Source organism: Gouania willdenowi, chromosome 20, assembly GCF_900634775.1.
Source record: "Gouania willdenowi chromosome 20, fGouWil2.1, whole genome shotgun sequence".
NCBI classification, from domain to species: Eukaryota; Metazoa; Chordata; class Actinopteri; order Blenniiformes; family Gobiesocidae; genus Gouania; species Gouania willdenowi.
Window position 1 is genome coordinate 23,096,823 of NC_041063.1, and position 16,896 is coordinate 23,113,718.

General features: G+C 37.1%; 1 protein-coding gene across 3 annotated transcripts in view; it reads left to right on the forward strand.

The window, feature by feature from the left end:
* The window catches only part of ctnnd2a (catenin (cadherin-associated protein), delta 2a), a 350,952-nt gene that overhangs the window by 136,608 nt on the left and 197,448 nt on the right, over positions 1-16,896 (forward strand). The window lies entirely within an intron of this gene.

Genomic DNA, 16,896 nt, shown 5'->3' on the forward strand with positions numbered 1-16,896 from the left:
AATCTCTTTTACAACCTTGTCCTGGCAGCAGTGCATAAAACAAGTTACAGTGTTAAATAACACGAAAATGATCTAATGCTGTGTTCCACTCAACTCGGAACTCTAGATTTTCCGACCTCCTACTTGAAAAAGTGACTTGGAACGCCACCCAAGGTCGAAGCTCCTGCTCGATAAAGTCGGGAAAAAAATCTTATGTGATAGCAAAATGAAGTTTACTTTCTTAGTGTAATTCGTGTTCTTAACATCTCATTGAAAAGACTTTAATCTATTATAACATAGAGGGTAAAGTTCTAGTTTTAGTGAAGAAAACCTTTTGTAATACAAGTCTAAACAACATCACTCCCATTATTCTGATATTGAGAATTTGCAGCAATAAAACAAAGTGTTCACTCTCAGATTAATAGAGGATTATGGTTAGAGCATGGACTTTTTTAACCTACATTTATTGCTTAGAAAAGAGCAAAAGGCATATTATTTTGAATGGGGATAGATGTGTTTTACTAGGTCTAACAGCTTGTTTTCATTGTATGATTTAGTGATTTTACCTCATGCTTTCAGAAACAGCCCAACATATCTATTATAATGTTAAATACTATTGGAATTCATGTTGCATCAAATACTAACAGGTTTTCTGTGCGTCAGACTGCGATCTTGGACAAGTTTAATCTATTAGCTTCACCATTTGCACAGTCTTTGAAATTGATCCAATCAGTATGTTTTTTCTTAGAATCTTAACATATTGTTTGCCTTCTTTTGGGGCGTTAGCAAATGTTGACTCATTGCACATTTGGTGTTTATTGACACCAGCTTGAAATATCATATGAGCTAATAACTTTGCAATGCTAGCGGGGAAATTGCGTTCGAGCTAGCTGTTGAACGATACAAACAGATGGCCTGTGTGTGCACTATCTATATGTGTGTGTGTGTGTGTGTGCACGTTGTAAGACTTAGATTGATGCTGTTGAGGCATAGGTGGACCAGACATAGTGATATATTGTGATAGCCGGAGCAGGCAGGTCTTCCTCTACCTCTACCAGTTAATTAAATCATGTTGCCCTGATGGCTCTACTCTGTCACCATGCATCAATGTGACCAATCATTCATATATATATATATATATATGCATAAACTGTACCTTTCCTCCGACTGTATAGGGATTTGACAGCGTTATTATTCCCACATCTTCTTCTTTGTGTGAATTCAGAATTTTTCAAACACAGTGATATAGGATTTTATTCTGTCTTGTCCTCTTTTCAACCATTTTTAAAATTTTATTGCATAATTATAACCATCGCCAGTCCTCCCTAGGGTTAGAAAACATTTATTAAAGTGAGAATTTGAAACGAAAGGACGGTGTTACACCTTGATGGAGGAAGGGAACAGGGAAGAGGGAGTCAAGGACGGACAATGGAAGCATATACTCACAAGTTTAGAGTTAACATTTAATTACAGTAAATGGCTGTCTTTTTTATGTAAACAAATTGTTTCTTTAAATATGTAAATTTTTCAGAAAACTGCAAATTTCCCACAATAGCCTAGTGTGTTAGCGGTATAAAACATGTTTGCCTCATGGTTGTTATGTTGCAACATTAATCAAAGCAACAGAGATTAAAAAAGAAAAAAAGAAGACATATCAGCAGTACTGAGCTTATTAACTTTCCAAGACACAACTCTATTAAAACTATGTATATGAAGAAAATAGGAACATTTAGTAGTGAGTAGTTAGATGAATACCCTCAGTATTCATCCTTTTACTTTTTAACTTTGTATATAACCTCATCCTTTTAAAAATATAAATCTTCCTTCATTTTTTACAGTTTTCTTTATTACCTTTTTATAGGTGTTGTGGAGGTTTGGATGAACGACAGTCAAACTTTAGGGTTTCTGGTCAGATGCAGACACAGGATTTATTTAGACATAGGGTTTTGGGGAACAGACACAAGCTTTCAGTGTGTGTGCCTCAGTGAATCTGCTGTGGTTTTATGCTCTCAGTGTTATGTATGTTGCTGATAGCGGTAGTCAAAACATAGCAGAGCCTCGTCAGGCAGAGACCTTGGTGAAAGCTAGCAGTGTACGATGGTATCTGGCCTGCTTAGGACATTCTGATCAGAACTGACCAGGAGAGAGTTATGTAATTTCATATCAATAGGTTTAGAGGGATCATTTCACCCACTGAATTTCATTCTTTAATTGTTCTACACCACATGTGTCAAACTCAAGGCCCGGGGGCCAAATCTGGCCCTTTAAAGCTCCCAATTTGGCCCGCAGGAGAAAGTGAAAATGACAGCAAGAACATGACTCATTAAGTAAATCACCAACTATTTCAGTTGTAGATATTTCAGTCCCTATAAATACACAAATTCAATGAAACTACACTTTTTTTTTTTTTTTTTTACAGGGCTCACAGTTTTCCCATGCCTATGTCACATGATAGCAGTCATTTTTAATCTCAAATTGTTGTAAGTACAATTTTCCTTAAATTATTCCATAAGATTTCCCCAAATTACATAAAAATTGGTCACAAAATCAAGGAAATTTAGGTGAAAATTCAGCAGGGACCAATATCTGTCTCACTTATTGCTTGGATATTGTTGGTAGCCTTACATACTTTAAATACTATTATACGGGGAAGTGAAAACTAGGGCACATAAATGATACAATTGCTCATTTTACTGCCAATAATGTGTGGCGCACATGAGTCTAAAAAGTGTTTGACACCCTGTTCTACACACTGACAATATTAAAGGTCTCTTATTCTTTGGGTCATCTCTCTGTCACCTACAGTACGTCTCACATTGTTACACATAATTAGTAGGAACACGGTCGATAATATGGATAATAAAGAACCAAGCAGTTTGCAAACATGTTTGAATTCTACAATGGCGTAGAGTTGAGTCATAAGCAGAGGTTGTTAAGGTCTCATATTGCGCCACAGGTTGAAAATCCCTAGTCTCGACGGAACTGAAATGTCAAGCTCAGCACGCCAAACTTTTTAACCAGCTTCCAGATTAGTGTCCACCGTAAAGCTGTGAAGTAAATAACCAGAGCGGGTTTTAGAAGAGGAAGCTTCTCATAGCGCTGACTTATCCTATTGGAAATAAAATCCTGACAAACTGCTCACTAGCTTGACATTTGCTTTTCCTTCTGGTCTGACAAGCTGATGATTCTGGTGCTTAAATTATTAAAGACCCCCAAAAATATTCCTACGCTCTGAAATAGTCTTTCCTGTACAATGAATGGGGCTCACACTGAGCTATTATGCTGATCAAACACTCCAGAAGTAGTCGTTGTTGTCTGTGTGGTCTCAGATCACTGCTTTATGTATTTATGTGTGTGTGTGTTCATGTGCTTTTCTACGTGTCACAGGGTTTTGGTAATTGGTCCCAGTGGAGGTCTCAAAGAGAGAAACGGTGTAAAGCCGATAACCCTCCAACCAATATATCCATCCACCCAAGTGGAAGCTGTGGAGGGGGACTGGGCGAATCCTGCTAAATCATTGGTTAGATGATCCTTCTGGGGAGGGAAGTGATTGAAACCGTCAAGTGTTTCATTCCCTCCAAAGCTATGAGACGTCCCATCCAGCCATGACATCTCCCTGCTGCCCTTGAGTAACTGTGTGGGTGTCACGTCAGCATTTATGTGTGGGTGTGGGGGAGTTTCACGACGCCTAATGGGCTGTAGAAGATGATGAATTATGGAGCAGTTTAGATAAAAACTATTATTTGTTTCTGTCTATTGCAGTCAAGGAAATAAATCAATCACAGCTGCCTTTGGAATCAATTGAACTGTTTAAAAGTTGCCGTTTGTGGGGATTCCAGTTGGAGGCAAAAAGAATAACAACATAAATCAGCAATGACACAATTTGATCTGTTTTTAATGCAATATAACATAGGTCACAACATGGAACTATTTGAGTATGTAATAAACTCTAAGCTTTTGACTGCAAAAATACACCAAATGAAAGCAAAAATACACAAAAGACAACTAATCTAATCAAAATGACTCCCAAAATACACATTAACTACAAAACCACTCAAAAATAACAGAAAAATGTACAAAAGAATAACAAAAAAACACACAAACCAACAATAAATAAACACAAAGTGAGACATAATTAACAAAAACACCAAAAAATACAAACAGTGAGAACCGAAATGCACAAAATGATAATATATTGTGCAAAATCGCAACAAAAGTACACACATTGAGTCCAAAAATATACAAAACAAAAACATAAAAATACAAAGTTGCCTAACCCTGGTCCATGTTTTGCAGATATACGTAGTATAATGTATGGTTGCTTCATCATAAAATAGCATTGATTCATGATCTGCTTATCTCCCACAGGGTGTAAGGCTGGGTATCAACCAGTCTGTCACGCCTAACACGATTAAAGACAATATTTACATCCGTTCCATTCATTTCAAGCCACTAATATAGGAGGAAGCAATAAAAAAAGTTAATTCACATATATGATGAGAAGATGGAAGGTTCATCTTTCCTCTGTTAGCAGAGAAGCTAACAATCCATTCTAGTGGGCTTTAATTTCTATTGTATGTAAGGTTTTTTTCTCTACCTTCATCCCGGTTCTTTTAATTGAACAGCTCTGAGGATATAATGTGTGTGAAATAATAAAATAAATATCTCTCAGGTCCTTATACAACTTAATACCAGATTGAACAAGGAGTTATTGCTATTTGTTTCCATCGATCTTCTGATATCTTTGAACCTGTTGGTACAGATGCTAGATTTCTGCAGCATTCTGTGCAGTTGTTCTAAAGACATACACCAGTTTGTGTCAGACTAGTTTTACTGACTTTTATTCACCAAAATCAAAATTCGAAATCTAATTTTTGTGCGTGGGCGGTACTGTATGTGTGGGTCTGTCACTTTAAACATTGTGGAGAATAACTACATGCTCACAAGTTATGGAAAAATTGTTTGACATATCTCCAAACTTCTCTTTCTGAGCGTCAACTATTTTTTTCATGCTGTCATGATGTGATATGAAACTAATCTCCCTCTAAGTTAAAGTTTTATTCCATAATGTGAGCAGGAGAACTTTTAATCTCTGGTTCATGAGCGTGTTATGGCAGCTCTGTTGCAGGGAGCCTTGTTAAATCAATATAAATATTAGACAGTCTTTGTCTATGTGCTGCTGAATAATAATACGGAGCACGCCCAGTGTCAGGCCATCGGTCCCTGGTGAATAATGCATGGAGCCATGGAGGCATTCCGTCATTATCTGTGGCGCTGCAAAAATAACGATAGTATACCTATCCTAATACTGGTAATAGCTCGGTGATTTAGACACACACAGCAGATGTTTCACACAACTGAAATGTTGCACCCAGCAGGTGCAGCTTTCATTTAAAAACCTCAGGATCTGTGTGTAGATTCATGCACACAAACACACACACACACACATACACGTAAATAAGTTACTTATGGTGAATGCTCACAGACCCCGTTTCTGCAGGGATGAGTACAAGTTAGAAACGTATTTAATGGTTAAAGCAGTGGTTCCAACCTTTTTTAGATCTCGACCCCATTTTAATATCAAGAATTTCAAGGCATGTTTTCTTTTTACTGCCGTTAATTATTCACAGTCATTTAGGATTGTGAGTTTTTTTTTAAATTTAAAATGAATAATAATTCATAAATAATCAAAAGTGTATTTTTAATCAGTAATTTTAAAATTCTAATCAATTACTAGACATTTGAGGCGACCCCATTTAAAATCCAGATGACCCCACACGGGGTACCGACCCCAAGGATTAAAAAAATAACTGGGTTGATGGTAAACTTCAATAAATCAAAGGTATTTCTTCATCAAATTGGGATAATAATAATAATAATAATAATAATAATAATAATAATAATAATTTTTATTCTATAATTTTTGAAAGAACTCTCAATTATTCCAAAATCTGGAAATTTGTCCTCAAATTATTGTACAAAATTTCCAAAATCAGGGAAATTTAAGCGAAGATCCTGCAGGGACTGATACACTAAAAGACTTTATCATGTATATGTGGAAGTGCAAACTAGGGAACATTAATGTTGAATTTGCTCTTTTTTCCACCTAAAATCTGAGGCCCACTTAAGGTCAAACTGGTCCATATTTGGCCCCTGAACTAGATGCAAAGCTGAGGTAAAGAAGATAAATCGGCAGAGGGTTGAAGTATATTCTAGAGGTGTATTGATGCTTTTTTTGGGGTAGGAATTGGGCTTTTATTGTGGCCTTCAGTGGCAAGCTGGAATAATTTATCTAAATTGTTGAATATGACTCAACACTTCTCTTCCAGTTCTGCACTTAAAATGCAATCCAGCTGTCATATCAACAAAAGTTTTTTCCCCCTGCTTCGTGTGCACAATGGAACAGACTGTAGCCTCAGAGAGATGGCACACGCGCACGCAAGTGCACGGAGAGCGAAAGTAGACAAGGCGTACACGCGTCGCCATAAACAAAAAAACACATTTTGCTTTCCAGCCTCCGTGTTTTGACACATCTCTGCATCCAACTGAGTTTTGTGAGCGCTGACACATAAAAGCTCCCTCCTCTGCTTTGAGTGACAGATCGCTGCTGTGGAGCCACACAGGCACGCTGACGGTGATGAATACTTCATCACTGGGGCTCACTGTGGAGAACTTCACACAGGATTCATTAATAAATAATTAATAGCTCCTTAAGAATGCATACTTTGTGCTTTATGAGTGGCTCCTTTTGAGTAAATGAATGTAAGATTGTCTTGGTGATCTAAGAAATGTAGGCACACGTCCTTATAGAATATAGAAGGCCCTATTTTTACACTAAGACAAATATAATCCACTCACAAAGATTTTGATAGAAAATAAACTTTAATGTTTTAATCATGAATATTAAAGAACAATAAATCATTATTTATTCTCACCATGCATGTGTGTGGAAGTAAGCAACAGCTGTAGCCACAGCTGCCCTTGGTCTTTCTGACAGAATCACAGCTGTTAGTTTTTATCAACGGCTTCTTCAGCTGTAACTAAAATCATTCAAACCATTAAATGCATAAATTTAAGTGTCTCAAGGATGCATTGTTTTGATTAGCATCCAACTGAGCCACCAAATGTCCAGTAATTGTAATTTGGGCGAAATATTTTATAGTCAAACTCTTTAAAACTTACAGAACTCATGGAATAGCAATGTTTGCATTGGATTAAAGATTTATTCTGCTACTGTGGTGATCCATCTTCTCTCTGTTACTGAAAGCATACATGGGAGACTGACGGCCCTATAAGTAAAAAAAAATAACAAAAAATGCACAAATTTACAACAAAGACTAACAAATGACTCCAAAAACACTCAAAACCACATCAAAACAACTGCAAAACTACGAAAAATTAAAGCGTGAATGCAAAAAATCATAAATACAAAAAATGACACAAAAATGCACAAAATGGCACCAAAATGACAGAAAAGTGCACAGACTCAAAACATCAAAACAAATTAAAGGATTTCTGAGTCACCTGTCATGAGAAAATCGATTAACAGCAAAAATACCCAAAATGACAGCAAAAATACTCAAAACGACAGCATAAATACACAAAACACAGCAGAAATACATAAAATGACAGCATACATAAACAAAATGACTTCAAAATGACACAAAAACGCACAAAAGGGCAACAAAAAAGAAACAAAATTACAAAAAAAACAAAAGCTAACAAATGACAACAAAAACAAACAGGACAACATCAAAGCATAATTAATGATGGCAAAAATACACAAAATGATAGCAAAAATATGCAAAATGACAGCAAACGTACACAAAATGACAGCAAACATACACAAAATGACAGCAGGAAAAACACACAAAATATACAAATATGAAAAAATACAAAATAATACAAAAGCACCATAAAAAAAACCCATTGTTCGTTTCTGACTTGCAGCCTACAGACCACACACAAAGTGTGCATTTGATACAGAAACTTCCAGATAAATGATCCGGTGCCATCTTTGTGCTTACTGTGGGTATTTGCTGAAGTTTTCTATATGATTTGGGCTCAAGTATGAAGACTTCTCTTTTGTTTCCTGCTGAGCAGCAGTTTTATATTTAGAATAAACCTTCCACGCTGCATGTTTAACTATCCTTGAGCGTGACACACATTCACCTCTGTAGCTCGCTGCAGCTGGCCGTGACCTCTGACCTCTGAGCTTATTCTCATACTGAGGTCAGGGAGCAGTGATTTATTTCCATCACATGTACCATTATTTCTGCCTCCTGCCTTTTTCCTCAGTGTTTAACAGCACATCCACCATGAAGGGAGGGAATATTTGTTAGAGCATCAGAAAAATAGACACAGCCTGTGTCACGTCGTGTCTCGGTGGCAGAACTGAAAGAGCTTTCTGAATTAAGCTGTATTCACTTTTATCTCTTTTTTCTGTGCTGTTTTAAATTAAACATAAACTAATGCAATGTTTTCCAAGGAAAAGCAGGTAGCCATGGAGGGCAAATGATTCATTTCACATAGACATAACCACACTATAACATATTTGTATTTATTGTAATGGAATAGCTTTTTAATGATATTCAATAATAAAATCCAAAGAGAGAAAAGGTTAATGTCTGTTTTCATTTCTTCACACCATTTAAAGCGATTACATGAATGTTTTTCAGTGAGGTCGTGATTAAAAAGTATCAACAGTGGTGAAATTAAGAAGAATCTGAGCATTACTGTAGTATTCTCTTACTTTCACTCCGCTACATTTGAAAGACAAACATTGTACTTTTTACACGAGAGGAACAAAGATTCTTTGCATGAGTATTCGAGAGATTTAAGGCTGGCAATAAAAAGTCTGGCGAGTTAAACAAAAAAAACACTGAACATTGGTTAAATATACCTTAGGATGCTCAAATTTACTAAAAGTAATGGAAACATGGTTTTTTGTTATTTTGTTTTCGTGGCAACAGTTCTATTGGTGAATGTTGAGTTTTTAAACAAAGATTTTTTTCCTTTCTTGTTAAATTATATTGAATGCTGTTGGAAAAACCCTTTAATTTTATTCCGTCAAAACCTATAAGTTGCTTTTATGAGGTTTCTAAACACAAACGTAAATATTACAGTAGTTAACGAAACATCACAGTGTTTTTCTTTTGGTTAACTGTTGCATTGTTCTATAAATAAACGTAACAGATTGTGCATCAGTGTACTTATATTTGCACTCATGATGAAATCCATGTTTGAGGTTCTTTTTACTATTTTTTAATGCTTTTACTTCACTACTTTTAATGAACCCTCCTATCATCATTCTTGGGGTCAATTTGACCCCATTCAATATTTATTGTTCAGAAAACAATTGTTGACTTCATTTTTTTTTTTTTGCCTTTCTTTCATGACTTTTCCTAATTTGGGTATAATCGATTAAGCATAAAATTATTGTGATATTTTTTCATTGTGCTGAACGCATATATAATCTTCCATGGCAGCCTATTATCGAAGTAATTCCTTATTGTACTCTGTGTGTATTGCAATCTGCATGCCCTCTCTCGCTTGAAAATGTCCTCTCGGAAAATGTTTACTATCAATGAGGTTTTGGAACAGCGCTTTCACAGTAAAAAAAATGTAGAGGTGAGGATTGTGTTGAGGAGGACCCTGGTTTTGAGGCATTCTCATCTGATCAGAATGAGTGTTGACCCTCCAGCAGACACACTTTTTTCCAAAAAAGGAAAGACCAACATCAATCAATCAAAGTTATGAATGTGAACCCCAAATTAGAAGAGATTTGGATGAAAGATTTCAAAGATAGAGCAACTCTAAAACTGAAAGTTTGACCTGATGGTGGTGCTGCAGGAAATGTACTCTTGTGGTCATTAAAGCGGATATCCGGAGTTTCTGAGAGAACGTCTCGATGTCCCGCCCTCAACAGCTCTACTTCCTCTCCTGCCTCTGCCGATCTACATTTGTGCACATGCATGGCAAAACATAACAAAGTTGCATAACTACAAAAACTACACATTTATTCTTAGTGCCATAACTTTTGATTGAAGCATGTTTATTACCTGTCCATGAGAAATGTTGCCAAATCCTGGTCCATTCGGAATCCTTTTAAAAGCAGCTACGAGATAAATTCTGTTGCGGTCACAAAGACGTTTATCCACAAACTTTGAACCTGGACTTTTCTTTTGTCTTTTAGTAGAAGCTTTTTACGTTGGCAATTGTGGAATGGACAACTTTGGAGTTTTGGAGCGCTTCTCCACGACGCTCTGCTGCTCAGAGTGATACCTGTTTGAGACGCACAGCCTCATTTCCATGCAGTTTACGCAGCACGCGCATTCACTTTGATTGACAGTCCTCGCTCCAGGAAGTCGAAGCCTATTGGCTGTGCGCACTTGCCGATCGTTTCCATTTGTATAGGGGTCTATAGGACGAAGGAGGGACTTAAATACATTAATGTATATTAATGACCACCGGCAGTAGATCATAGTAAAAGACTAGTTGGGTTTTTTTTTCGCATTTCAAGAGAATGATACATAAACAGAGATTTCTCTGAAACTCCGAATATCAGCTTTAATGTTGTCAGAAAACTTGATAAATTAATTCAACTTTAAAAGTTTGGCTTGATGGTGGCGCTAGAGAACAGGTCATGGTTTCATTATCAAGGGGTTATTTATGGATTCAACAAATAAACAAAGTGCCTGACACCAAAACTTGGTCTCAACAGTTTTCTGAAAATAATTTTCTGGAGGCAAATATCCCTGGGGTCAGATTGACCCCAAGGGTAAAATGTGTTGATAGGAATTTTTGGTATTTTTTGGCAAATAGTATTTGGACTTTCAGTCAAGTAATGAATTTGAGTACTTAGTCGACCTCTGGTTAGCCAATATCAGGCAATTATAAACTGACAGCAATGGAAAGTCCAACACTGCATGCCAGACTCTGCATTTATTCCGTTAGACTCAACAGAACAGCTATTATCAAGGATGCGAAGCACTTTTAAGCAATTGTTGGCTGTAATTTGTGTTTGTCTGCATGCGTGCACATTGATGACATCTGTGCTCAGTCTACAGTGGGAAAAAAGGGAAATAGTTGCTGTTAAACAAGCAGACGACAGCTTCAGTTGTAGTGTGTGTTAGAGTAAACCAGGAGCCATGTTCTGGTTTGCTGACAGACATCCACCCATCCGACTGACGAGCTTATCACCTCCAGCACACACTCTCAAGTGCTCTTGTGATGAGAGGCAGCTGCTGGATTTGAGCAGAGCTCCGTGTTGCAGTCCGTGGCTCCTTCACAGTGTTGTTGTGCTCTTGAGCTAAGGACTAATGAGTCATGAAGGGTAAAGCTGCAGGGATTCCTGTCTGCGTGTTTTCGTACTTGCAAAGAGTCGTTTACAACATGTTCAGCAGCTTTTAAGCGTTTACTTTTTCACACCCTGGAGGAAAATCCTGTCTTTTCCAGAGCGCAGGTAGCATTTGGAGGAAAAGAAGTGATTTTTAATCATATTTAATTAGACTAGACCTCATTGTTTGATGCAGATTGATTAATTCTAATTTTATCTTCAAAATTTTTGTTCGAACAATCACAAAGTTTATAAAAGATGGTATACAACACAATATGACAGATGAAATAATAAAGTAAATAGATGCCTGTGGTTTCTATGAGTCCTTTCTTAAAACACAACTAGAAAATAATAATAAATAAATAAACCTGGAAAAACAGAGAATAGATATTTCTTCATTTAAGCTTTAAATCACACTCTTTTCCATGTAGGTTTTCAAAAATAACACAACTAAATAAAAGAAAAGTGTACATAGTTTTATACAGTATCTCAACATACAACACACAGTAATTCCAATTTACCATAGTTATACTCAACACAATTACAAATTAAACTTAGATGGACTTGGAATTTCATAAATAACATGAGCATCTTTTTTTTCTGTCTATTTACCACAAAAACCTTATATCTTCATATTCAAAAGTTCGAAAACATACAGTTATTCCCTTATCACCAAAAGAGTAACTTTATACAAAAGCAGATGGTGGGGTGAGGTCTTCTAATAATTCATACATTTAGTTTGTGTATCATTGTTGAGCAGCATGCACTCAACTAATTAATAACCCAGCAATCAAGAGTCTGTCAAAAAGATTGTTGTTGTATTGTTAGTTACACAAAGCCATGTTGACGCCTCTCGAGGCCGATCATTTCCAGGTTCTCATACAGCCAGAAAATAACTTACTCGCTTTTTTATTTGATTTGATCCAGACTGATGGCAAACATCTGGGCTAAATTATACAGACGTTAAGACTCGCAGCCAAACTAGCTTCGACATACATATACTTTAAAACAGTTTGACGTTTTAATTTTTCACTCGCTCTGCACTACGCTGAGGGCTCTCTACGTCAAGTGTCACGAGAAAATGGAATGACAGCAAAAATACACAAAATTACAGCAAAAATACACAAATTTTAGGCATAAATACACAAAATGATGGCAAACATACATAAAATGATAGTAAAAATACATAAAATTACAGCAAAAATACACAAAATGACATACCTAAATACCCAACATGACAGCATAATTACACAAACTGACAGCAAAAATACACAAAACGACAGCATAAATACACAAAACGACAGCATAAATACACAGAACAAAAGCAAAAAACACAAAATGACAGCAAAAAACCCACCAGATATTTAAATAATTAAATAACTTTTTTCACTTGCTCAGTACTACGCTGAGGGCTTTCCAAGTCATCTGTCACCAGAAAACCAAAGCTTGTTGGTCATTTTGAGGAAGCAGATGTACGCAAACATCTGATTGCAAACCAGGCCGTTTATGTACCGAGGCTGCTTTTTTGATTCAAGTTGTTTCCACTGTGAATAGTGAAGGGAATATAAAATGTCCTTTAAATGCCGTTTCTCTCGGGTGTGTGTGCTGTGGAATTCTGCTCAGCTTTTTAAATCCCTCTGTCCTGTCCCTCCAGTGATTACAGAGACTCAGACAATGTCTTTCTTTCTTTTGCCCCCTTTTCCTGTAACCAACTGCAGTTTATCACAGTGTTAGTGTTTACTACTGTTTGCATGTTGTATGTCCTCCTGGACCTCTTTCTACTATAGGGGTTTGTTACTACCAGTGCAGTGCAGTTAGAATCCGATTGTAAGCCTGCATTAAAGTAAATAACTGCAGGTTAAGTGATCCAAACACTGCCAACATCAAGTGATTTATTGTAAATCAATGTGTCCAACCTGAAAGACACAAACATAATGTGTTGAAAACATTCTCAGTAATCAAAAGGTGGACTTATTCTGATTTTGGATGGATGCATTGATGGACGGACAGATGGGCGAACGGATAGAGGGATGGACAGACCAATGGGCGATTGGATGAATGGATAGATTGATGGAGGGTTGAGGGGCTGGATGGATGGCGAGAGGGATGGAAGGAGGGATGGATGGATGGATGGACAGAAGGATGGCGAAAGGGATGAAGTTAAGAAGGGATGGATGGATGGATGATGGATGGATGATAAATGGATGGATGCACGCATTCATTGATAGATGGATGGATGGACAGAAGGATGGCGGAAGGCAGAGTTAAAAAGGGATGGATGATGGATGGATGGATGGATGCATTAATTGATGGATGGATGGAGGGAGAAAGGGCTGATCGATGGATGGATGGATGACGAGATGAGGGGCTGAATGAATGGACAGATGCATGGATGGTGGGATGGATTGATTGATGGACAGTGAGAGAGACGATGAATGGATGGATGCTTGGATGGATGCTTGGATGGATGGATGGATGGATGGATGGATGGAAGGATGCTTTTAAAAAGGATGGACGGGATGGATGGAGGGAGAGATGAATGCACAGGTGGATGATGGATGGATGGAATCCATAAATCATTGATTAAATCTTGCGTTTCATATTTTTTAAAGTGAAATACATTTGCAGAAAGGATTTAATTGAAAGCTAATTGTTGTTTCTCTTTTTTCTAATGGTTCACTTATCTGAATGGATCTCATTTTAGCCACATATCTGTAATTTTATGCTTTTGCCGCTGCTATAATTGTAATAGAAAAAAAGTGATTAGGTTGTGATAGCTGAAGATGAAGGTCACTGTCACCCTTTACAACACAATTGGTTCAAGCTCAGTATCTCAGAGCATTCAACTGGAATCTATTCTACATCTTATTATCACTCTTTAATGCGTTTCTCCTGAAGAGATCACTTTACACATTATTATAAATTATAAACTCTTTATACTACGTGTTTCATCAGGATAACAGATACAGGAATTAACTGGAATTTATGATGAGAAATGGAAAAATTCATCACATCTAGAACCCAACAACAATAATTTTGCACTTAACCCTTTAATATACGATTAAAAACAATCCAAACGTAATATTTTATTGTTAAGGTAATTGGATCATTTCAAGCCTAGTAATTTAATCCAGGTTTGTACTCACAGATAAATAAGGAGGAAGAATTACATTCAAAGAAATGCTTAAAACTACCAAAATTCACATCACAAATTGCTCAAAGCTGCTCGGGACGATAAGTAACATTGTTAAAATGCCGATAAAGACTTAATGTAGGCCTCATAGTTTAATAAATTAAAGGTATTTCTTCCTAAAAACAGGATAATTTACTCACAAAGGTTGAAATTGTCGCTCGCATGATTATTACTGACTCCACCACTAACGATGCAAATTCGTGTGCAAGGCATTGCAACAAAATATCAACAGAATGGGCAAGAAATTTTATCTTTTTTGAAAAAAGGAAAATACTAGTGATGCACCGAAATTCTGCCCACTGAACATGGCGAGCAAATGGACCAACTTCTGGTTTCAGCACACGTTTCTCAGTGATCCTCTGGACTTAATCACAACTGTACTTGGTCCGCGTTACAAAGATCATTACTTGGATGGTATCAAAATTAAACCAGCACGCGAAATGATCCATGCTGCAATCAAAGCACACTGAGCACACAGACGCACATGCTCTCTGTGTGTGTCTCCAAGAACACGCTTGGATAATGAATAAAGCTAAGAGCATACTGACAGAAGCGGTTTGCGCCTACGACCCCCTATGACCACCACCAACAATCATGCACAATTCATACCCATTCAAACAAGCGAAGCAATGTGGGTAAAGTGCCTTGCCCAAGGACACAACGACAATGACTTTGATAGAATGGGATTCGAATCCCCAACCCTTCGGTTACTGGACGACTCACTCTATCACTGAGCCACAGTCGCCCCATATTATGTAATGTTAGTTAGTGAGGTTAGTAAACATTCAGAGCCATAATTACATACATATATATATTTTTTACTTTTTACATTATTTATATAATTTTTCAATTCATATTCACTGTTTATATTTATGTATATAGCCTCTATAATTGTTCTTTTGGGTATTCTGTGTGTTGCTTTCTTTTGTCTTTTTTTCTTGCACTCTATCTGAGCTGTAATGACAGTAAATTTCCCCACTGCAGGATCAATAAAGCTTCTCTATCGCTATCTGTAAATCAACGGGACTTATAATTTGCATAATAATTCATTTCGGTGTTTTATTTTTTGGTTTTCTCATTTTCGGTTTTCTGTTTCGGCCAAGAATTTTCATTTCGGAGCATCCCTCGTAAATACTGTGACTATTCTTCCTCAAAACACATAAAAATAACATAAAATGTGCAATCAAATATTTTAGAAGAGGAAGAAAAACAGTTCTTTGAGTGCAAAGATTTTTAATATTTTTTGAGGCTGTTCTCACTCCTTTGCTTTCATCACTATGACGGATGGTTTTTATGCAGCTGTGTGAGATAGTCTCACTTCCTGCTGCGGCGCCTGCAGTCTGACCGTCGGCCATTGCCTCATAAATCCGACTCAATCACCCAAGCATTGAGTCCATGTCTGCGACCTTTCACACAGGCTGTAGCAGTGATTTGGCCGAGCCATTAGCGCTACGCTACAGTAACTACACACAGGCCAACTGTATTTAACACACTCACTGTGAGCAGAGACGTCCAAGCGTCACCAAGTTGTCACCACACTGCTTCCTCGTTATTGATCAACAGTTGACTCAGCTGTTCATTTTCAACGTCGCTGCATGAATTATTCGCAGAGGTCACATGTTCTCCATGTGCATGGATTAGTTTTCTTTGGGTCTTGTGGTTTCCAGCCATTGATCACAACATGTATGTATTAGTGTTATAATACAGTCCTATATGCAAACACACAGACGTATTTATCAAATAGCTGATGTAAATGCACATAATAATGCTCGACCTTAATTTACATGAAATCAAATAGAAGAATGTGTATGTATATATTAGTCTGTCTGTATGTTATTGATCTTACTCAACAATCTTCTCTACTTTTCTCATTTTTGTCATCTGTCTCTACTCAACATTCAATCATCAACCAACTGCTAAAAGGAGCAAAAATATGATTTTTTTTGGGTAACACTTCACTTGAAGCTTTAGCATAAATTTGATTTCTAGCTTTAAATGCTGTATACTCAGTAGTGTGGTGGTTTCTTATGGTGAATAACGTAGCGTTTTGTTTGCAGCTCCACCAGGACTTATTTCCGCTGTGTTCGTGATTGACTGTAGCAGAGGCCTTCGCATGCAGGCTTCAAACTGCCAATTGTGTCTTTCTTTTCTATTTACATGTTTGATTTACACCGTAAATAACACCAGAGCGCCACTGTTTACCTTCCTATTTAGAAGTGTAACATTGAAAGGGGTCCGGTCTGAAACGCGGCGCAGCATAGCGTTCCGATTGTTGTGTAATAAAATACACCGGTACGGCGGTATATTAAAAAATCATATCATAACAAAAAAGTATTCAGTATGAACGGGTACACATCCCAGCCCTAGATGACACCTGTCATTAGCA